The following is a 23470-nucleotide window of genomic DNA, read 5'->3' as shown; positions in this document are numbered from 1 at the left end:
GCGGTTCAAGGGTAAAGCCTATTTTATTTGCTTTATTGACAAACGGATCGAGGGATCTACACGAGATTGGTCTGGTAAGAAACCTATCATTGTTCCTCTTTTTATTAACAGATTTTTGCACCTTCATACGCATTAGGTGTATGAACATGATGAAGGTGTCTAGATAAATAAAATGAACCAAATTTATGTGATTTCTATCTTCAAAGATGGATTTCCTAGGGAAATCCACCATCTTTGTTTACATGCCTCTCTTATATGCCTATGACAGGGGTTTCATTCAATGCTTTGTGATGAAGAAGTACTGGTATACATCAAAATATTTAAAAATATCATCACGAAGTCCTCAAGGCTATCAGGCTTCGTGTCACCGTTCGCGCACTCCCCTTTTCCTTTAAAATTTTGCGTGATTTGTTTCTTTAACAGCCCATTTGATTGGATGCAGGTAAGAGTTCCATATATGCACCCCCCACTAAAATTGAAAATAAAAATATGGAAAAGGTTCAGAATAATATATCTAGCCCTAATATAGAACATATATGATGGGGGAGTGGAAATACATACCAAAATATGGCTTTATTCCGTCAAATTTCGAGCAGGATCTAGTAGAAGTGCGTGTAATTGTCCATAGACATCGGTTTATTTAGTCAGTAAAGGGTCTGTGAGTCAAGACTAGTCGAACTATCGGCTGATAATCGTTAAAATACCCCTTCCGGTATAGGTATCAGCGCTTCTCGCGCTAGCATAGCGGGAAAGGTCTTGACTGCAGATAAAATGAGGTGAGTTTGAGTCCCAACTAAGGTAAGTATGATGGTGGTCCCCAAGTCTGCGCACCCAACAATTTGAGTTAAGATTTAACATAAATTTCTTTATTTCACAAAATCTTTCAGATAGTACCGGTATTGTTCCTTATATTATTATGAGTATAAGTGTACCAAATATCTCATACAAATTTGAAAGAAATGTAGGACTTTCTTGGAAAAAACCTCTGGCAGTCATTTTCAGATTGAAAAAAAAAAGGTACCCCATGTCTGCGCACCCATTCACTTTGCACACGATTCAGAGATTTTGATGAGAAATGCTGCATTTTGAGGCCTTTACATGAAATGCCCAAAATTCATTATTTTTCCACCATTTTGAGTCTGATTTTTTAATGAATATTTGTCTGTGTATTGCATGTGTAAAGTCAGTGTTCGTAGCGTATCTTCTTTTTCTAGAATTGCGCAGATACGCGTGTGCGCAGACAAGGGGGACTGCTTTGAGCGCAGACTTAGGGGAACTTGCTATAACATTAACAGTAAAAGAAATGATAGAAAAATCTTAAGTGAACGAACCGGAAGTCTCAACAATCTTTTGTTATTTTTGGTGGGGGGTGCATATGGAAGTGGAACTCTTTCCTAGATGCAGAGTGGGCTGAAGATAACACGAAATGAGATAACACGCAGATATTAACAAACAGTTTTCAGAATACCTATTTGGAGGTAGGGCCTAGTTACTTTAGTGGCGTGTTATTCAGCAGAGAGATAACACAATTTATTTAACACAAAAGTTAACACGATTTTCAGAAACCCGCCCCTGGTTTATTGACTTGAAGTTGTGAACAAAACAATATGGATAAATATTTAAAAAGACGAACTTGAACTTAAACTAAAGTCTTATTAAAGAGCTTCGACTCAGATGGCGCACACGAAGCACCATTTCAATTACTGGCGTGTGCAATATCTTATGTAGACATTTTCAACAACAACATTTTCAATGGAAATGTCACATTTCTGTGATACAGTAATTCGAATTGCACATGAGCCGAATTCCCAGCGCTCTAACGTGTGGTCGTGCAAGAAAATGATAAACATCTCATTGCGCGACGGATTTTGTCCGGGGATTTTGGCATTATCCGTTTCTAGTCACTCTTTGATAGAAAATGCAACCAAATATGCCATATGCTGTACAGTAAATAACAATTAGAATATGAATTCTGATACAAATTACAGTTAGACCTATACTTACTGTCAACAAAACTGTTTCTATTCCTAATATGTAGTCATTTTTTATTATTAGCTGACTTGTGTCCGATCCGAACATGGAACGCGAACTGACTCATATTCAGAGCTAGCTGGCCTGGAGCTAGCTAGCTCTGAATTGAAGTGAAGGGTATCAAAAATACAGATTTTCAAAAAAAAGTGGTTTTGAAAGACTAGTCAATGGTATCATCGTGAGGTCAAACGTATGGGGTATGGGTTTTTTTCAAAGCTTTTTTTTTATTTTAAAGACAAACCAAACGTCCTTTTATATTTGTTCCATATAGTCTAGAGATACCGGTATATTACTTTTATATTGAAGAGCTCACTTGCAAAAGGGGTTAGGTCCATTTTTCATCAAATTTTATTTTTTGGTCTCAATGTATAGATTTTTAGTAGCTCTAGAAGATGATACCAAAGAAAAGTTGAAATTCCTATTTAAAAGTGATCAAAAATGGCAAAGAAAAATCACTTTTTTTCAAAAGGGGTTAGGTCCATTTCAGTTTAATTGCAAAAAGGATTATAGGTCCACACCGAATTTTTTGGAAAAGAATATTTTAAAAAATATGAATAAAGGTAGATTTCTTTTATACCCAATTTTATGTTGTCATGGTAGGGAATCTTGAAAATTTAGTTTCACATAAGAATATTCAATATAGGAGAATAAAAAAAATGATTTTCTTGCATGGAGTGGATCACATATAACCCCTTTTGCAAACAAACTCTTCTGCAGAGCTCATTCGTCAAAAGGGGTTAGGTCCATTGTTCATAAATTTTATTGTTTTCTGTCTCAAAACCTCTAAATTTTTAGTCGCTTTGATGAAAACAAAGAAAATTTGAAATTTACAGGAAAACGTGAAAAAAAGTGGCAAAGAAAAATCACTTTTTTTATCAAAATAGATTGGATTCATTTCAGTTTACTTGCAAAAGGGCTTAGGTCCACAATGAAAATTTTAAAAGAATTTATAGAAAAAAATTGAAGACAGGTAGATTTCTTTTATACCCAATTTTATGTTCACATGATAGGGTAGTACATCATGACAATTTAGTTTCTCATAAGAATATTGCAGTAAGTGAGAATAAAAAACATGGTTTTTCTCAAAATGGTCCAAAGTGGACCTAAGCCCTTTTGCAACTAAACTCTTCATATGATGGGTTTTTCCCCATATAGCTTTTTCCCCGGGGCTTTTTCCTCCTCGATTCTGAAAAGTGTTCGGGTAACGTTCTTCTCGATTGTGGTATAAACCTCAACTGCACTGGGCTTATTAGGGGCCAAAATATGTAAATGAAGCCCGCGAAAAAACTTGTTTAGGGGGGTGAATTTTTTTCACATGAGAGAAAAACTCGTTTAGGGCCTGGGTAATTGGATATGGTACATGCCCGGGGGGGGGGGGGGGGGTTGGGAGGTCACTCTCCACATGGACTGCTACGCACCCGCGTCCAGCAAAAGCGTCGAAAAGCTATAGGGTCCCGTTTCAGGCACTCGGGCGTACTAGACTCGTCGACGGCTTTGGCAAAAAAGGTTGCATTTCAGCACCATATTCGCTTGTAAATCGCCATTAGGGTAGCCCTTTTCTCTCTCTCTCTTCACGCCATTTAGGGTTGCTAAAGATGACGCCATTGAGGGGTGCAAATCATGAATAGATCTACGCCATCATATAAAGGGTTGCAAATTTGAGATTTGGGAGCAGACCTACCAGCATAAACACCATGAAGGGCGTGATTTACGTCTTCCTGTTGTGCCAAAACGTTTCCCAATTAACCCACAGGTGTCTAAAATATTTCAAAATTTGGTGATCCATTTCGAATGAAAGGGTTTATTTATATCATTATGTAAAATGTTAACTAATTTATACAACATATAAGATAATTTTGTTTGTTTCCCAGTTAATATTCTACACCAGAAGCTTATCATTCTGCTTTCTACCAGTTTTGACAGCTTATAAATTATAGCGACCAGGGGAGTGTTTCATCAACATTTTTGTCCGACAAGTTGTCAGATCTGATATCTTTCTCTGATGTTGATTGGCTGAGAGGTACTGTTACTATGGTAACTGTCGGATAAAATGGGACTTGTCGGATAAAACGTCCGACAAGTCCTTTCATGAAACGCCCCCCTGTTTCACCAAAAACAATACAACTCGCTGTAGATTTATGAACTCTCAAAATATTCCGTAAAAATTGTCTATAAAATACCTCTATATGCACCAAGTTCTCAAATCCCCATACCTCGCTGCCATATATACAAAGCGATCGGGACTACCAATTTATCAAATAAATCACAAGCAATATATCAACTGGCAAAGTTAGTCAATGTTAGTCTCTTGACCTTATTTAGTAGGCTACAGGCATGGGCGGAAATCCCAGGGGGGACAGGGGGACGTGTCCCCCCTACCAAAAATAGTAGGGGGACACAATATCAAATGTCCCCCCTACTATTTTTGGTCTTTTATGATGGAGAAAAATGCATCATTCACATTCGAAATAATACATGTATTTTGGACTAAATGTCCTTACATTTTGAGTGAAAACCTTTGTTTTTTTTTGCTTGTCAAGTTTTCCAGAGTGAATAAAATAAGATGAGGGGAAGACTATTTCATGTCACTATATAAAATTTTCGCTCACACTTCGCGCTCGCATTGCCTGTTAGATGATTTTTCAATATGGAGCTTATACAGTGCGTATCAAAAAAAGTTTACACTTTGAAAAAATCCTGTAAAATTATACACTTGTAATATCCTGAAGATTTTTCCACATTTGAACATTGGTACAGATCCATTTAAGCAAATGACAATATAACTGTCGAAAAATATTTCTGCTTGAGTGAGCACCACTTACTTTTGAACAGTTTGTGAAAAATGATTTGCGCAGAACTTTGAAATAGTTATGCGAATAAAAGTAGACCTTAATCATGAAGAACAAGTGGAATTTAGCTAGTAAAATTGATTTGAAGATATCTTTTACCTTTCTTGACTTGTTTCTTTGCCCAAAACACTTCAAAAAGTGCATTTCACCCCACCCCACTCCCCCACACATCGAGGCCATCGTGACGATATTTGCTTTTTCACTGAGCTGTGATTTACATGAAATGGCTTAGGCTTGATTTTCATTTTGTTAATCATTGTCAACCTTGGGAAAAGTGTGGAGAAACAAGTATTAAATGAAAAATGAAACGTAAACCCACTTTAAATGATAAAACTTAGTGAAAAAATGCTGGAGATGTCTGATATAAACTTTTGTTCAGATTCAGTTATGTCCTCAGATCCAGCTGGCACAAAAAGGGTAAAGGTTGTGCTTACTAAGTGTTGAAATTTCAATTTGGGTGGCAAAATTGTTAAAAATGCTTGAATGTATCCGTTTTATTTCAATTGACTAAAAGTGCAAGGGAAATGTATGAGAAATGTTCAGCAGGGTAAGTTTGATTTTGCCCTTTCCCCTTGACACAGCGGTGAAAACAAGCATTTCTGCGCAAACAGATTTCTGCGAGCTTTACAAAAATGGACAGTGCTCACTCAAGTGTAACATTCCGTCAAAACTTTTACTTTCATTGGATAGATGAGACCCAAACCCAAGATTATATGTGAAAAAATTACCCACATGTTGTATATTTTTTAATTCCCAGGGCTTTTTCAAAGTGTAATTTTTTTTTTGATACGCACTGTAGATCAAGTTTGGAAGTCAATATACATTATACATTTCACCTCGGAAATCGAACTTTCATTATTTTGTGTGATTTACAAACTGATTTTTCAAAAAGTGCTCTGTAAAAGAGACAGCTTTATGGTCTGAATATTGACATTTTCTACTTGCACTGAGCGCTTGCAAAATTCGATTTATTTAGAACCTATTTTTTTTTGTGTATTCCATTTAGTATTGAAAAATATCCCTTTTAAAGTCTGATTGTCAAAACGTAGCAGATAGCGCTACTCGCATTTTGATTGGCGATTTATGTATGTCTCAATATTGATTTTCATGAGAGCTTATCAAAGATTTTGGCTCGCGATTTGCGCTCGCATTAATGGTTAAAAATATTTTAACTGATGCATTCTATTCATAATTACTAAAGTGCTTGAAATGTCCAGTTTTCAGGCCATAATATCATCAGATTTCTCGCCCTCATTAGGCATTAATAAATAAGATATTAATTTAATGATCCATATCCACCTCACAATTTTCCTACAAAGTGCTCGAAATATACAGCTAAAATTGACTCTTTTTTCAGATCGGAATATCAAATAGTTTAAGCTCGCTCCGCGCTCGCTGATAGATGTGTAGAATGCCGAGATTCTAGGTCTAAATCTGAAACACGCGCATGTTTATTCAGATATTCAACTTGTTCTCTATTTCAATCATTATCCAGTTTTTATCCATTATTAATGTAGAAAGATCCCCTATTACTCACACTTTTCATGATTTACAAAACATGAATGGAGTGTCCCGTTTTTAGGTCTAAATCTCGAATTCTTCTGCTCACGCATCAATTGTTTAGTTATATAGCTACGCTGTTCACGATTACAAAAATTGATTAAAATTTTCGATTCTTTTTGTAGAAATGTCAAAAATTTTCAGCTCGCGATTCGTGCTAGCATTATTTGATTGTTGAAATATGTAACGTCTTCATGACTAAGTGCAAGCAGTCCTTAACAAGTACCTTTTCGATCGATTCAAATTAAACGTATAAATGGTATATGAAAGTTTTCTGGCTGCATTTTGCACTCGCATTATTAATGTAAGGACCGGATGTAAGGAAGACCCCCAATTACTCAACCTTTTCATGATTTAAAAAACATGAATAGAGTTTCTCGTTCTTAGGTCTAAATCTCAAAATGTTTCGCTCGCGCTTCGCGTTCGCATCAATTGTTTAGTACATAGGCGGATCCAGCTTTTGGCGAAAGGGGGGGGGGGCGCACTGCCGAGCGGCGCACATATTTTTGCACTTCACCGGCGCCATAAAAGAAAATGTTGAAAAAGGGGTAAAGTCTGACCCTGTCAAATGCTCTTTTCAAAATGTAGGATTTCCAGTCATGCCATTTTGCATGACCACACGCAGATAATATTTCCGGGGGGGGGGGCAAGAAAATTTGGTGCACATCTCACATTTGCACATTTTTCATAGTTTTCATGAAATGTTAAGGGAAAAAAAATGTTTTTCACAACAGCAGATCGCGAATGTGCTCCCCCCCTTCCCCCTTAATTGCTGCGTACGACCATTCCCTGAAGTCCACTTAAACATAATTTATCTCATTATAACAGAAATATACATCAATTTAAACATAATCTTTCTAAAACATATATAGAGAGGGAATGAAAAACTTATTAAAGAAAGAAACAAGCAAAAAGTAACACAAATTATGCATGTTATGTGCGATTTCAAAATCTCATGTATTAACCCTTACATTGCGATGAGGCCAATACTTTTGTATATTAATAGAGATACAATTTTTTTTTACTATATGTATATATATATATATATATACACAGGGGCGTCGATCCTTTTTTTTGAGATTTGGGGGGCAAAATCATGAATCAACTTTCCAAAGGCGCTCGATATCACACAAAACAAACAAACTCACACAAACACACACACACATGTGCATATATATATATATATATATATATTTATATGACTCATGAGATAGAAACACATATCTCACCAACAAATTAATGCGAGCGCGAAGCGCGAGCTGAAATTTTTTAGTATACTGACCTGTAAATAGGAAAAAGGTGCCTGTTTAGGACTGTTTGTAGTAACTCATGAGGAGGATACATATCCCACTACACAAATAATGCGAGTGCCGAGGGCGAGCTGAAATTTCTTTATATTCTGACCAGAAAGCTTGATATTCTATGCATTTTTGGTACCAATGATTAAGATGGGTATCTAAAAAACAATAGATTCGAGCGCGAAGCGCGAGCTTAAAATTTTGATATTTCGATCTGAAAAAAATGACAGTTTAATGGACGTTTGTAATAAAGAACAAGATTATATCCAGCAAAAGATTATTGCAAATCGAAGCGGGAGTTCTTTTTACGTTTAGTCCTGAAAACGGGACATTCTATTCACCTATTTAATCATGAAAAGTATGGGGTTTTGCTACAGAAATGATGCGAGCGCGAAGCGCGAGCTGAAAATTTTTATATTCCAATCTGAGAAGCGGATAATTTAAGCACGATTTTAAATAAAGAACGAGTTGTGTAGCTCAATCTCAATATACGACTGGTTGCGTAATTATACACTCCCGGTACTAGCAACGGGTTTTAGCAAAGTTTTGGGCTAAAATATCGAATCATCTTCATAAAACACTATAGTAGCTGTCTTAAACTAAAGGCCATAGAGGTGGCACAATGTGGAATGTGTAAAGAAGAAAAGTGACTGACCTTCTTTTTATTAAAGCATTGGAAAATAAGATCAAAATTAAATGATTTGCTCTACGCTTTTGTATGATTCTGGGATTTTAAAAATAAAATTAAAGATTTCATGACATCTGTCATTCTGTGGGCAACTGCCCCGCCCCAGTCCACTCTGTAAGGGAATGCGATAAGCTTTGTTATGACCATTCAACAATGAAATGTATAACCAGGTGCCGCTGATCATTTTTGACCGGCGCCGATCTAGATTTGGTTGGCAATAGGCCCTTCTTCATTATTCTACCGGCGCCTATTTATTGGAACCAGGGGACGCTGATTATTGTTGACCGGCGCCGATTTAGAACAAGTAGTGCTGATTATTTTTACCGACGTCACGTAAGATTCAGGCAGCGGCAATTCATAATTGACTGGCGCCGATTTAGAACCAGGAGGCGCCGATTATTCTTGACTGGCGCCGATTTTTAACCAGGTGGTGCTGATTATTCCTGTCCGGCGCCGATTTAGATTTAGGTGGAGCTGATTATTCTTGATCGGCGCCGGTTAAGACTCAGGCAGCGCCGATTTATAACCAGATGGCGCTGATTATTCTTGACCAGCCCCGATTTAGATATAGGTGGCGCTGATTATCCTTGATCGGCGCCGGTTACGAACTCAGGCAGCGCCGATTTTTCTTTACCGTCGCCGATTTATAACCAGATGGCGCCGTTTATTCTTGCCCGGCGCCGATTTAGATTTAGGTGGAGCTGATTATTCTTGATCGGCGCCGGTTAAGACTCTGGCAGCGCCGATTTTTCTCGACTGGCGACGATTTATAACCAAATGGCGCTGATTATTCTTGTCCTGCGCCGATTTAGATTAAGGTGGCGCTGATTATTCTTGATTTGCGCCAGTTATATGCAGACAGCGCACTGCTGATTATTTTTAACCGGCGAAGTTGTTGGGAAAAGGGTAGTTAAAAGATAAGGAAGATGATATTATTGTGCTTTGCTGGGGATAGTCTTTCCTTACTGTTGCTAATATTATATCTGTGTATAACTTTTTTAAGCGGCGCCTTTTCTTTTCTTTCCTTTATTTTTTTCAAGCAGCGCCTTTTCTTTCTTTTATTTTCTTTTTAGCGGCGCCTTTGGCGCCGCTCAAATATTAGGGGGGGGGGTGCGCGCCCCCTGCGCCACCCCCTGGATCCGCCACTGTAGTATTATACCTATTATATGTTTAAGTTTTACAAAAGTGCTTAGAATTTCCAGTCTTTGGGTAAAAATTTCAAAAAAATTCAGCTCGCGCTTCGCGCTCGCATTATTTTGATTGTTGAAATATGTAACGTCTTCATGGCTAACTGCAAGCAGTCTTTAACAGGTACCATTTCCATCAGTTAACCTCTGCTCGCACTTGGCGTTCGTAGTAAATATTTATAGTTGTATATACATCTTTTTCAGGATAACAAACATTGCCCAGAATGTTCAAATTTTAGGAAAAAATACACAAATTTGCCCAAAAAATTATGCTCGCGCTTCGCGCTCGCATTATATAAATAAGAACAATGATATTATACATTTATGTTGATTTATAAGAATAAAGCTAAAAAGTGACCCTGAGGACTACTCCTTCAATGAAACGGACAAAATTACCTTCAAGCGGCCGATCGGGGATTAACATTTGGCTGAAAACATTTTTCGCCCCCCCCCCCCCCATTGGCGAAGGCTGGATCAGCCCCTGTTGTCCCCCCTACCTTTCGGGACAGATTTCCGCCCATGGCTACAGGACAAGTCCACCCCCAACAAAAAGCTGATTTTAATAAAAAGAGAAAAATCCAGGAAGCATAACACTGAAAATTTCATCAAAATCGGATGCAAAATAAGAAAGTTATGACATTTTAAAGTTTCGCTTAATTTCACAAAACAGTTATATGTACATCCTGGCTGGTATGCAAATGAGGAGACTATGACATCATCCACTCACTATTTCTTTTGTATTTTATTATATGAAATATGAAATATTCTAATTTTCTCCTCATTGTCAAGTGATACAACGATTAATTCCTCCCTGAACATGTGGAATTAGCTTTATTTAATACCATATGGTTCAGTCAAGTTGGTCCTTATATTGTCAAATCTATAAGAAATGAAAATATTGTATAATTCAAACAATAAAAAACAAAAGAAATAGTGAGTGATGGACATCATCGACTGACTCACCTAGTTGTGCATATCACTGTTTTGTGAAAAATAAGCGAAACTTTAAAATGTCATAACTTTTATATCATGAAGAAGCTGTACTTTTCTATGATTTTACCTTACATTGATTACTGTATTACATCTTGGGGAAGCAGTGCAAAAATACATTTAGATAAGATACAAAAACTTCAAAATAAATATGCCAGAATGCTTTTGAAAAAAGATTATAATACATCACCAATTTCTTTGTTGCAGTCACTGAAGTGGCAATCAGTAGATCAGCGTATAAAATATCAGTATTGTGTTCTTGTATATAAAATAATGAATGATTTAGTTCCAAATTATTTAAAACCTTTAGTATGTAAACGGCCCGTGAAATACAGGACACGGTTTTCTTTACGATGCCCCCTTCAGCTTCCCAAAGCTAGAATTGAACATAAAAGAAAATCTTTCGCATATGTCGGACCCAAATTATTTAATGCACTTCCTTCAAATTTACAAGTTTGTACCTCCTTGTTAGTTTTAAAAAATTATGCAAAGCCTTTCATACGAATTGATAAAGAGCGAAATTATATTCCATTGATTTACAATGCTATGTATGTTTAAATTGTCACTTCCCACTCTATATTTTGGTGTTAATTGTTTCTGATGTTAGATATTTTGTATTTTGTATTTTTGATGTTGTTTGTTGTTGTTGTTGTTCATAGTTATCTTGACATGTATTTTAAACTGCAGGGCGCCTTTGTAAAGCAGTTTTAAGAACTGAACAGGCCTACCCTGCAGTATAAAATAAATAAAACAAAATAAAATAAATAAATAAATAAACTTTCTTATTTTTACATCTGATTTTGATGAAATTTTCAGCACTATGCTAGTTTGATATTTCTCTATTTATTAAAGTCAGCATTTTCCTGGGATGGACTTGACCTTTAGTACACTAAACATCGCTCTTTTTGCCTGGCTTGCTTGTTTTGAGATTGCTTTTTTAAAGTTGCCATTGTAATTGAAATTTACACCAAGGTACACATAATCATCAACAATATCTAAAACATTTTCTCCATTTTACCCCTAGAGAAGACAACCACTTTTGTTTTGCTTGTATTGACAGCAAGATACCATAAGTCACAATATACGTAAAGCATCCAGGGATTTTTGGAGTTCCGGGTCAGGCGGGCTCTCTGCCATTACAATGGTATCGTCAGCCGATCGTCAGCATAGAGTAATACATTCAATCTCAAATAAATCTCTACATCATCATCACTTAAACACATCCTAATATTATCCCCAAATCTAGATTGGCGCCGGACAAGAATAATCAGCACCACCTGGCTAAAAATTGGCGCCAGTCAAGAATAATCGGCGCCTCCTGGTTCTAAATCGGCGCCAGTCAATTATGAATTGCCACTGCCTGAATCTTACGTGACGTCGGTAAAAATAATCAGCACTACTTGTTCTAAATCGGCGCCGGTCAAGAATAATCAGCGTCTCCTGGTTCCAATAAATAGGCGCCGGTAGAATAATGGAGAAGGGCCTATATTGCCAACAAAATCTAGATCGGCGCGGGTCAAGAATGATCAGCGGCACCTGGTTATACATTTTATTGTTGAATGGTCATAACTCATAACAAAGCTTATCGCATGCCCTTACAGAGTGGACTTGGGCGGGGCAGTTGCCCACAGAATGACAGATGTCATGAAATCTTTAATTTATTTTAAAAATCCCAGAATCATACAAAAGCGTAGAGCAAATCCTTTAATTTGATCTTATTTTCCAATGCTTTAATAAAAAGAAGGTCAGTCACTTTTCTTCTTTACACATTCCACATTGTGCCACCTCTATGGCCTTTAGTTTAAGACAGCTTCTATAGTGTTTTATGAAGATGATTCGATAGTTTAGCCCAAAACTTTGCTAAAACCCGTTGCTAGTACCGGGAGTGTATAATTACGCAAACAGTCGTATATTGAGATTGAGCTACACAACTCGTTCTTTATTTAAAATCGTGCTTAAATTATCCGCTTCTCAGATTGGAATATACAAATTTTCAGCTCGCGCTTCGCGCTCGCATCATTTCTGTGGCAAAACCCCATACTTTTCATGATTAAATAGGTGAATAGAATGTCCCTTTTTCAGGACTAAACGTCAAAAGAACTCCCGCTTCGATTTGCAATAATCTTTTGCTGGATACAATCTTGTTCTTTATTACAAACGTCCATTAAACTGTCATTTTTTTCAGATCGAAATATCAAAATTTTAAGCTCGCGCTTCGCGCTCGCATCTATTGTCTTTTTAGATACCCATCTTAATCATTGGTACCAAAAATGCATAGAATATCAAGCTTTCTGGTCAGAATATAAAGAAATTTCAGTTCGTCCTCGGCACTCGCATTATCTGTGTAGTGAAATATGTATCCTCCTCATGAGTTACTACAAACAGTCCTAAACAGGCATCTTTTTCTTGTTTTCAGGTCAGTATACTAAAAAATTTCAGCTCGCGCTTCGCGCTCGCATTAATTTGTTGGTGAGATATGTGTTTCTATCTCATGAGTCATATAAGTATATATATATATATATATATATATATATATATATATATATGCATATGTGTGTGTGTGTTTGTGTGAGTTTGTTTGTTTTGTGTGATATTGAGCGCCTTTGGAAAGTTGATTCATGATTTTGCCCCCCAAATCTTAAAAAAAGGATCGACGCCCCTGTGTATATATATATATACATATAGTAAAAAAAAACTTGTATCTCTATTAGTATACAAAAGTATTGGCCTCATCGCAATAAAAGGGTTATTACACGATATTTTGAAATCGCACATAACATGCATACTTTGTGTTACTTTTTGCTTGTTTCTTTCTTTAATAAGTTTTTCAATCTCTCTCTATATATGTTTTAGAAAGATTATATGTTTAGATTGATGTATATTTATGTTATAATGAGATATGTTTAAGTGGACTTCAGGGAATTGTCGTTCGCAGCAAGGGGAAAGGGGGGGGGGGCACATTCGCGATCTGCTGTTGTGAAAAACAATTTTTTTTTCATTAACATTTCATGAAAACTATGAAAATGTGCAAATGTGAGATGTGCACCAAATTTTCGAGTCTTGCCCCACCCCCGGAAATATTATCTGCGTGTGGTCATGCAAAATGGCATGACTGGAAATCCTACATTTTGAAAAGAGCATTTGGTAGGGTCAGACTTTACCCCCTTTTTCAACATTTTCTTTTATGGCGCCGGTGAAGTGCAAAAATATGTGCGCCGCTCGGCAGTGCGCCCCCCCCCCCCCTTTCGCCAAAAGCTGGATCCGCCTATGAAATGTATTATACGAATGTATATGGATGCAGAAGAAAACAATAAATCAAATCAAATCAAATCAAATCATTTCACATGTTATAATAATTTTGTTTCCGATAGGAAGAGGATCCAGTGTGGAGTCCCACAGGGCTCTATACTGGGTCCTCTCCTTTTCTTGATCTGTATAAATGATCTGAGCTCTTCTTCATCCTTTTTTCGTTTTATACTGTTTGCCGACGATACCAACTTAATTGCATGTCATAAAGATTTCAATAGATTAATATTACAGGTAAATAGAGAATTAGACAATGTTATACAATGGTTTGATGCTAATGAATTAATTATAAACAATGACAAAACGTGTGTATTATATTTTAATAGAAAATCCAACCAATATAATTGTAATAATATTAGAATACTTATAAACCATGTTAATTTGAATGTGTGCACTTCAGTTAGATTTTTAGGAATAATTCTTGATGACACTTTATCTTTCCAGGACCATCGACAACATATTGCAAACAAAATATCTAAAAACATTGGTATCCTCCGTAAATTACGTGTATCCCTACCTCAAAATGTATTATTGATGTTGTATAACTGTTTAATTTTACCATACTTATATTATTGTACCATTACCTGGGTAGCAGTGGGGAAAACTAAATTAGAATCTTTATAAAAACTGCAAAAAGCCCTTAGAATATGTACAAATTCTCATTTTCAAGCTCACTCTCGTCCTTTATTTTTTAGGTTTCAAACACTTACGATTTATGATATATATACATTCCTAATTGCCATAATGATGTTTAAAGTTATAATAATAGTATTGCACCTAAAATAATTTGTCAAATGTTTACTCTTAATAAATCTATCCATTCCCATAATACCCGCTCATGTATAAAATACCATTACCCAAAGGTTTCGTCTCAGTCCTTACTCAACTCTTTTAGACACAACGGTCCCCGTATTTGGAACAATTTACCTAATAATTTTATGTCATGCAACATTGTCATCTTTTAAGGTCATATTGAAGAGACAGCTCGTCTCTTCCTATTCCTTGTAACTCTATTTTAGTACCTATGTATCATGCGTGTCATAGTATGTGTGTGTGATGGTTTATGTGTGATTGTATTATATCGTAACATGTGTTTCTTTTCCCTGTTTTGGGGGACTATGAGTTACAAGTTTTTTTTTACTTTCATATTAGTCTCCAATTTCATTCATTAGATTAAATCTCGATTGTTGCATGTTACTTTGTATATATTTTATGATTTTATGATTGAAATAAAATTGAATTGAATTGAAAAAAAACACGATTTGTCTGTTGATATAGGCCTATATACTTAGAAAATGACGTTTCCGTGATCAATTTTATATAACGCGATAAATGGGAAAGTTGCTTACATAATGACGTCTGACAAAAAATTCTAATAACTTTAAAAATCTTTGATGCATTTTCCTCAAAAACTTCACTTGTTTGCTGAATCAACTTTTCATCAGGATAAACTTAACATCTCGCGTCGACATGGGCGGAAATCCCAGGGGGGACAGGGGGGACGTGTCCCCCCTACCAAAAATAGTAGGGGGACACAATATCAAATGTCCCCCCTACTATTTTTGGTCTTTTATGGTGGAGAAAAATGCATCATTCACATTCGAAATAATACATGTATTTTGGACTAAATGTCCTTACATTTTGAGTGAAAACCTTTGTTTTTTTTTGCTTGTCAAGTTTTCCAGAGTGAATAAAATAAGATGAGGGGAAGACTATTTCATGTCACTATATAAAATTTTCGCTCACACTTCGCGCTCGCATTGCCTGTTAGATGATTTTTCAATATGGAGCTTATACAGTGCGTATCAAAAAAAAGTTTACACTTTGAAAAAATCCTGTAAAATTATACACTTGTAATATCCTGAAGATTTTTCCACATTTGAACATTGGTACAGATCCATTTAAGCAAATGACAATATAACTGTCGAAAAATATTTCTGCTTGAGTGAGCACCACTTACTTTTGAACAGTTTGTGAAAAATGATTTGCGCAGAACTTTGAAATAGTTATGCGAATAAAAGTAGACCTTAATCATGAAGAACAAGTGGAATTTAGCTAGTAAAATTGATTTGAAGATATCTTTTACCTTTCTTGACTTGTTTCTTTGCCCAAAACACTTCAAAAAGTGCATTTCACCCCACCCCACTCCCCCACACATCGAGGCCATCGTGACGATATTTGCTTTTTCACTGAGCTGTGATTTACATGAAATGGCTTAGGCTTGATTTTTATTTTGTTAATCATTGTCAACCTTGGGAAAAGTGTGGAGAAACAAGTATTAAATGAAAAATGAAACGTAAACCCACTTTAAATGATAAAAACTTAGTGAAAAAATGCTGGAGATGTCTGATATAAACTTTTGTTCAGATTCAGTTATGTCCTCAGATCCAGCTGGCACAAAAAGGGTAAAGGTTGTGCTTACTAAGTGTTGAAATTTCAATTTGGGTGGCAAAATTGTTAAAAATGCTTGAATGTATCCGTTTTATTTCAATTGACTAAAAGTGCAAGGGAAATGTATGAGAAATGTTCAGCAGGGTAAGTTTGATTTTGCCCTTTCCCCTTGACACAGCGGTGAAAACAAGCATTTCTGCGCAAACAGATTTCTGCGAGCTTTACAAAAATGGACAGTGCTCACTCAAGTGTAACATTCCGTCAAAACTTTTACTTTCATTGGATAGATGAGACCCAAACCCAAGATTATATGTGAAAAAATTACCCACATGTTGTATATTTTTTAATTCCCAGGGCTTTTTCAAAGTGTAATTTTTTTTTTGATACGCACTGTAGATCAAGTTTGGAAGTCAATATACATTATACATTTCACCTCGGAAATCGAACTTTCATTATTTTGTGTGATTTACAAACTGATTTTTCAAAAAGTGCTCTGTAAAAGAGACAGCTTTATGGTCTGAATATTGACATTTTCTACTTGCAATGAGCGCTTGCAAAATTCGATTTATTCAGAACCTATTTTTTTTTGTGTATTCCATTTAGTATTGAAAAATATCCCTTTTAAAGTCTGATTGTCAAAACGTAGCAGATAGCGCTACTCGCATTTTGATTGGCGATTTATGTATGTCTCAATATTGATTTTCATGAGAGCTTATCAAAGATTTTGGCTCGCGATTTGCGCTCGCATTAATGGTTAAAAATATTTTAACTGATGCATTCTATTCATAATGACTAAAGTGCTTGAAATGTCCAGTTTTCAGGCCATAATATCATCAGATTTCTCGCCCTCATTAGGCATTAATAAATAAGATATTAATTTAATGATCCATATCCACCTCACAATTTTCCTATAAAGTGCTTGAAATATACAGCTAAAATTGACTCTTTTTTCAGATCGGAATATCAAATAGTTTAAGCTCGCTCCGCGCTCGCTGATAGATGTGTAGAATGCCGAGATTCTAGGTCTAAATCTGAAACACGCGCATGTTTATTCAGATATTCAACTTGTTCTCTATTTCAATCATTATCCAGTTTTTATCCATTATTAATGTAGAAAGATCCCCTATTACTCACACTTTTCATGATTTACAAAACATGAGTGGAGTGTCCCGTTTTTAGGTCTAAATCTCGAATTCTTCTGCTCACGCATCAATTGTTTAGTTATATAGCTACGCTGTTCACGATTACAAAAATTGATTAAAATTTTCGATTCTTTTTGTAGAAATGTCAAAAATTTTCAGCTCGCGATTCGTGCTAGCATTATTTGATTGTTGAAATATGTAACGTCTTCATGACTAAGTGCAAGCAGTCCTTAACAAGTACCTTTTCGATCGATTCAAATTAAACGTATAAATGGTATATGAAAGTTTTCTGGCTGCATTTTGCACTCGCATTATTAATGTAAGGACCGGATGTAAGGATTGTTGAAATATGTAACGTCTTCATGACTAAGTGCAAGCAGTCCTTAACAAGTACCTTTTCGATCGATTCAAATTAAACGTATAAATGGTATATGAAAGTTTTCTGGCTGCATTTTGCACTCGCATTATTAATGTAAGGACCGGATGTAAGGAAGACCCCCAATTACTCAACCTTTTCATGATTTAAAAAACATGAATAGAGTTTCTCGTTCTTAGGTCTAAATCTCAAAATGTTTCGCTCGCGCTTCGCGTTCGCATCAATTGTTTAGTATTATACCTATTATATGTTTAAGTTTTACAAAAGTGCTTAGAATTTCCAGTCTTTGGGTAAAAATTTCAAAAAAATTCAGCTCGCGCTTCGCGCTCGCATTATTTTGATTGTTGAAATATGTAACGTCTTCATGGCTAACTGCAAGCAGTCTTTAACAGGTACCATTTCCATCAGTTAACCTCTGCTCGCACTTGGCGTTCGTAGTAAATATTTATAGTTGTATATACATCTTTTTCAGGATAACAAACATTGCCCAGAATGTTCAAATTTTAGGAAAAAATACACAAATTTGCCCAAAAAATTATGCTCGCGCTTCGCGCTCGCATTATATAAATAAGAACAATGATATTATACATTTATGTTGATTTATAAGAATAAAGCTAAAAAGTGACCCTGAGGACTCCTTCAATGAAACGGACAAAATTACCTTCAAGCGGCCGATCGGGGATTAACATTTGGCTGAAAACATTTTTCGCCCCCCCCCCCATTGGCGAAGGCTGGATCAGCCCCTGTTGTCCCCCCCTACCCTTCGGGACAGATTTCCGCCCATGCGCGTCGATGCTAAGTTTGCAATTCATTTTATTTTGTTTTGATAAAATGCGGGGGCGGGCATTTAAGGAATTATTTTCTCAATTAAAAAAAATGCGTCAGAAGTTTTAAGGGCGCAGTATGCCGCTTTTTAAAAGTAATCATTACTGAGAAACTACATGGGAAACTGCATGGGAAACAAAGGGATGAAGGGTGTGACTAGCATATTTCCTTTGTGTCTGTTTTGTTAAAAAGGAATATACAAATTATTTACTAAGAAGGAAAAGATAAGTTGGGACTCAAAAGAGATGAGATATATAAATGCAAATTATTTGATATAGATAATAAGCGTCCTTATATTAAATAGTCAATCTCTTTATTTTCATTATAATTGATAACGTCACTCCATTGATAATGAATAAAACGCGGATAATATTTTAGCTTCATTTGATTACTAATAATTTATTGATCTAGTCTGCAAATTTGAATAAATCTACCGACACACAACTGTGTTGCATCTATACTACTGACCAGAGGAGCGGATCCAGGATTTTTCAATGGAGGGGGAAACATTTCCCCGATGAAAATTTGACAAGCAAAAAAAAAAGGAAAAAAAACCGGCAGATTTGGTTGAGAAGATAGATAAAGGATAATTCAGAAACGCCGATTAAAGTAGGAACAAAATCAGACAAAGAAATCTATATAGGCCTAAATGCATCGAAGAGTTGGGGAACAACTATATACACAAAATGACTAAAATTTAATCTATTTCAAACTTAACAGTCTTAGTAAGAATCTTATTTTCAACGAGGACTACAGAAACGGTGCTTTAGAGACAAAAACCTGACAACTGTATTTCCCGAGTATTTATAACTATATACATCACAAATGGGAAAGATTTTCTAATTTTGTCACAATTTGCTAGCAAGGTTGCAAATAACATCGACTTGGTGATCTCACGTTTTTCAAACATTGTTGACTTTCTTATCTTATGATTTTAGACCTATTTCTTTTAAATTTTCACCATCATGTTACATTCTTTTTCTGCTTTCTTCCAACCTCAATACCAAGGTTGGGTAGGCCCTAATTGTGTAATAATAACTGATGAAAGTGATCAATTCAATTCAAAAGAACATTCCACGCTAACCAATGAAAGGCATTCAGAATAGATCGTCGCAACTAGTAATAATTGGTGTATTACAAGGAGACATAAAATCAATACTGATTTGTAGTTGTGTAAGAGAGAGGGGGAGGGGGAGAGATGAGAGGGAGAGAGAGGGGGGAGAGAGAAAGAAATAAAGAGAGAAAGAGAGAGAGAGAGAGAAAGAAAGAAAGACTGGAGAGATCAGAAGGGGGGAGGAGGATGCAGATATACATGGGCGTCAATCCAAACTTGAGCATGGGGGGGGGGGGGACACAATAGCAACATGCAAGCATGTCACTTTTATAGGTATACTTTCCAGATCCATTACACTTTCCTCATACTCCACCGCTACATGTACCGTATGTCACAGGGGCGGATCCAGCCTTCGTCAATAGGGGGGGGGGGGGGCCGGATTTTTTTTTCACCCACATTTTCCCCGATCGGCCGCTCGAAGTTAATTTTTGTTTGTTTCTTTGAAGGGGTAATATATTTATATATATATATAATATATAATATCATAAGCCTTATTTAAAAAGTGTGAGCTTTTTGTTTATTTTATGTATTTTGTTTTAAAATTCAAATATTTTGGGCAATGTTTATGATCCTATAAACGAGATGTGTATCTAACTAAATAATTGCTGCGAGCGCGAAGCGCGAGCAGACATTTTTAATATACGTTTTCATCTGATAAAAAAGGATCTGTTACCGGCAGCTTGTTAGCCATGAAGACGTTACATATTTCAACTATCAAATAATGCGAAGCGCGAGCTGAAAATTTTGACATTTTTACCAGAAGAATGAAAAAGGTTAAGTATATAACTAAATAATTAATGCGAGCGCGAAGCGCGAGCTGAAAAATTCGAGATTCAAACCTAAAAATTGGACACTCTATTCATGAAAATGATGCGTAATTGGAAATCGGCTTCCTACAAATCCTACATTAATAATGTGAGCGTAAAGCGCGAGCACAAATTGTTTTATTTATTTTTGATATACGCTTTGATCTGATCTGTTAACGGCTGCGTGTTAGCCATGATGACGTTACATATTTTAACTACCAAATAATGCGAGCGCGAAGCGCGAGCTGGAAATTTTGACATTTCTATCTCAAGAATGGAAATTCTAAGCACTTTTTGTAATCGTAAAAAGGATAAGTATATAACTAAACAATTGAAGCGAGCGCGAAGCGCGAGCGGAACAATTCTGGACACTCTATTCATGATTTGTAAATCATGAAAATGAGTAATTGGAAATTTTCCTACATTAATAATGCGAGCGCAAAGCGCGAGCAGACAATTTTTTATATTGTGATCTGAAACTGGATAATGATTTAAATAGAGAACAAGCTGCGTATCTAAATAAACGCGTGTTTCAGATTTCGACCTAGAACATGTAGAATTAGGGTAATTTAAATACATTTCTTATCATGAAAATCAATAAAGCGAGCGCAAAGCGCGAGCTAAAAATATGTGATATTCCGCTCTGAAAAGGGTCAATTCAAGCTCTGTTTTTCAAGCACTTTGTGGGAAAATTGTGAGGTGGATGTGGATCACAGTTAAAAAGAGCTGATAAGTTTCATTATTATTACTTTGAGTTTTGACATAGGACCGGGACATTATGTCATCATATGAAAATGATGACTATCTTCCTATTTCTCTTCCTAAGCATGAGAGCGCGAAATCTCTTAATATTATGGCCTGAAAACTGGACATTTAAAGAATTTTTGTAATTATGAATAAGATATATGCATGAGTTGATATATTTCAACAATCAATGCGAGCGGAAATCGCGAGCCGAAATTTCTGATAAACTGCATGTGATCAAATGGGGATTTTAAGTAGTTTGTTTTAATATTCAGACCATAAAACAAAATTTTTTACAGAACACTTAAAAAAAAAATCAAATTTGCAAATCAAACAAAATAATGAAAGTTAAATTTTCGAGCTGAAATATGTTTTGTATATTGACTTCAAGATTTGATATTTAAGCTCCATATTGAGCAAGATATGTAAATCACCTAAAAGGCGATGCGAGCGCGAAGCGCGATCGAAAATGATATCCCGGCATGAAAGATTTTTTATTATTACTTTTCAAGTCTTAATTATATTCCCCTTATCTTATTCACGTCTTCCTCCTTTTATGTTTCCCTTTCTTTTTTCTCCTCTCTTTTCCCGTCTTGATCTTCTCTTTTTTCTTTCTTTTTATTTTTTTCCTTTTTTTTGCTCCGCCAATAGGGGGGGGGGGGGGCCGGGCCCCTCGGCCCCCCCCCCTGGATCCGCCTATGCTTTCATGCTGTGCATACCCACATGAAAAAAAACCCCACCACGCACGTGCGGGTCTCCATGTGGGTGCTCACGTGTACCCCGGCGTCGTACGTACAGGAACGGCTCATAGACGGCTAGCTGCGCTGCTTACCCACCGTTATTTGTATCGAAAAGTTACATGACAGTTTTTTTTTTTTTTTTTTTTTTTTTTTTTTTAAGGGGAATCAACTCTCATTTCCTTGAGAAGGTATGCACATATTCCCCGCCCCCCCAGATGGTCACACTTTTTTTGTGACAAAAACATGGGGGGACATTTGATATTGTGTCCCCCCTGAAAAAATCACGGGAGGGGGGGGGGACACGTCTCCCCCGTCCTCCACCGATTGACGCCCATGCAGATATAGATCAAGAGTCAGAGACCAGTGGTGTAATGAGCCAGAACTTTAATTGAGGGGCTAGACATTTTGTTTCGAAGCATTGCAATTATTATCACCCGGTCATTGGATCCTGAAATGTCCGCACACAATGTGTATACTTTCTCCATTCCCTTGGAAGCATTCCAACAGTTCCAAGACTCAATTGCTATAGGCATACTACATATTAGCCTCTTGTCGAGGCACTGGCGGCTGCTTTCCGAGCGAAGCGATTCGCGAAGCGAATTAGGCCTGGCGCGAATTAGGTCTCGCGGCGCTCTGCTTCGCTCTGCTTCGCTCTGCTTCGCTCTCTCCCTTGCTTAACCATGTACTTTCGCTCGGAAAGCAGCCGACAGGGCCTCGACAAGGGGCTAACTACATATCGGCTTTCGCATCCTACCTGTATTAGGCCTAACCAAAGGGCCTAACACCCGGGTGGAGAGTGGCACAGTGTGGATTGACGCCTAATTGCCAAAGGGCGCTAGGCCGCGGTGGGATTCGAACTCTGATTGCAAGGCGAGAGTCCGAACCTCTACACCACGACGCTTCCGTGCCTTTGTTCCATGCACATGGGGCAAGATTTTTTTTAAAGCTGCGCATGTAAGCGACAGTGGCGTAGCTAGGATTTTTTTCCTGGGGGGGGGGGGGGGGGCACTGGGGGTCCTTGCTTTTTCAGGGGGGGAGGGCAACATTTTTTTTCTGTGTGTGTGTGTATATGTCACAAGGGCAGATCCGACTGGGGGTGGGGTCCGAAATTATCTTCACTTATATTTTACCCGCGATCAATCACTTCTTAGCTTTATTCTTATAAAACAACCTAAATATGAAATAATATCATAAGCCCTATATAAAAAGTGCGAGCACGAAGCGCGAGCGATTCTTTTTTTGTCTTTCATTTATTTTGTCCTGAAAATTGAACATTCTAGGCACTGTTTGTGATCCTGAACAAGATGCGTATATGTAACTAGATCATTACTACAAACTTGATGCGCGAGCAGACATTTTAAATAAATGTTCTAGCATGATCAGAAACAGACCTGTTAAGGACTGTTTACAGCTACCCACGAAT

The 23470-nt window shown here is 36.7% G+C and overlaps 1 protein-coding gene across 1 annotated transcript in view; it reads right to left on the bottom strand.

Moving 5' to 3' along the window:
- The window catches only part of LOC129256807 (protein phosphatase 1H-like), a 62373-nt gene extending 60141 nt beyond the window's left edge, over window positions 1-2232 (bottom strand). The window contains exon 1 of the mRNA XM_064097574.1: window positions 2005-2232. The gene's annotated coding sequence lies outside the window, so the exon portion shown is untranslated. The remainder of the gene's footprint in view (window positions 1-2004) is intronic.
- Between the last annotated feature and the right edge of the window lie 21238 nt (window positions 2233-23470).

This window comes from Lytechinus pictus, chromosome 3 (assembly GCF_037042905.1).
Source record: "Lytechinus pictus isolate F3 Inbred chromosome 3, Lp3.0, whole genome shotgun sequence".
Taxonomy (NCBI): Eukaryota; Metazoa; Echinodermata; class Echinoidea; order Temnopleuroida; family Toxopneustidae; genus Lytechinus; species Lytechinus pictus.
The sequence above is the reverse complement of the archived record's forward strand: the minus strand, read 5'-3'. Positions and strand labels throughout refer to the sequence as shown.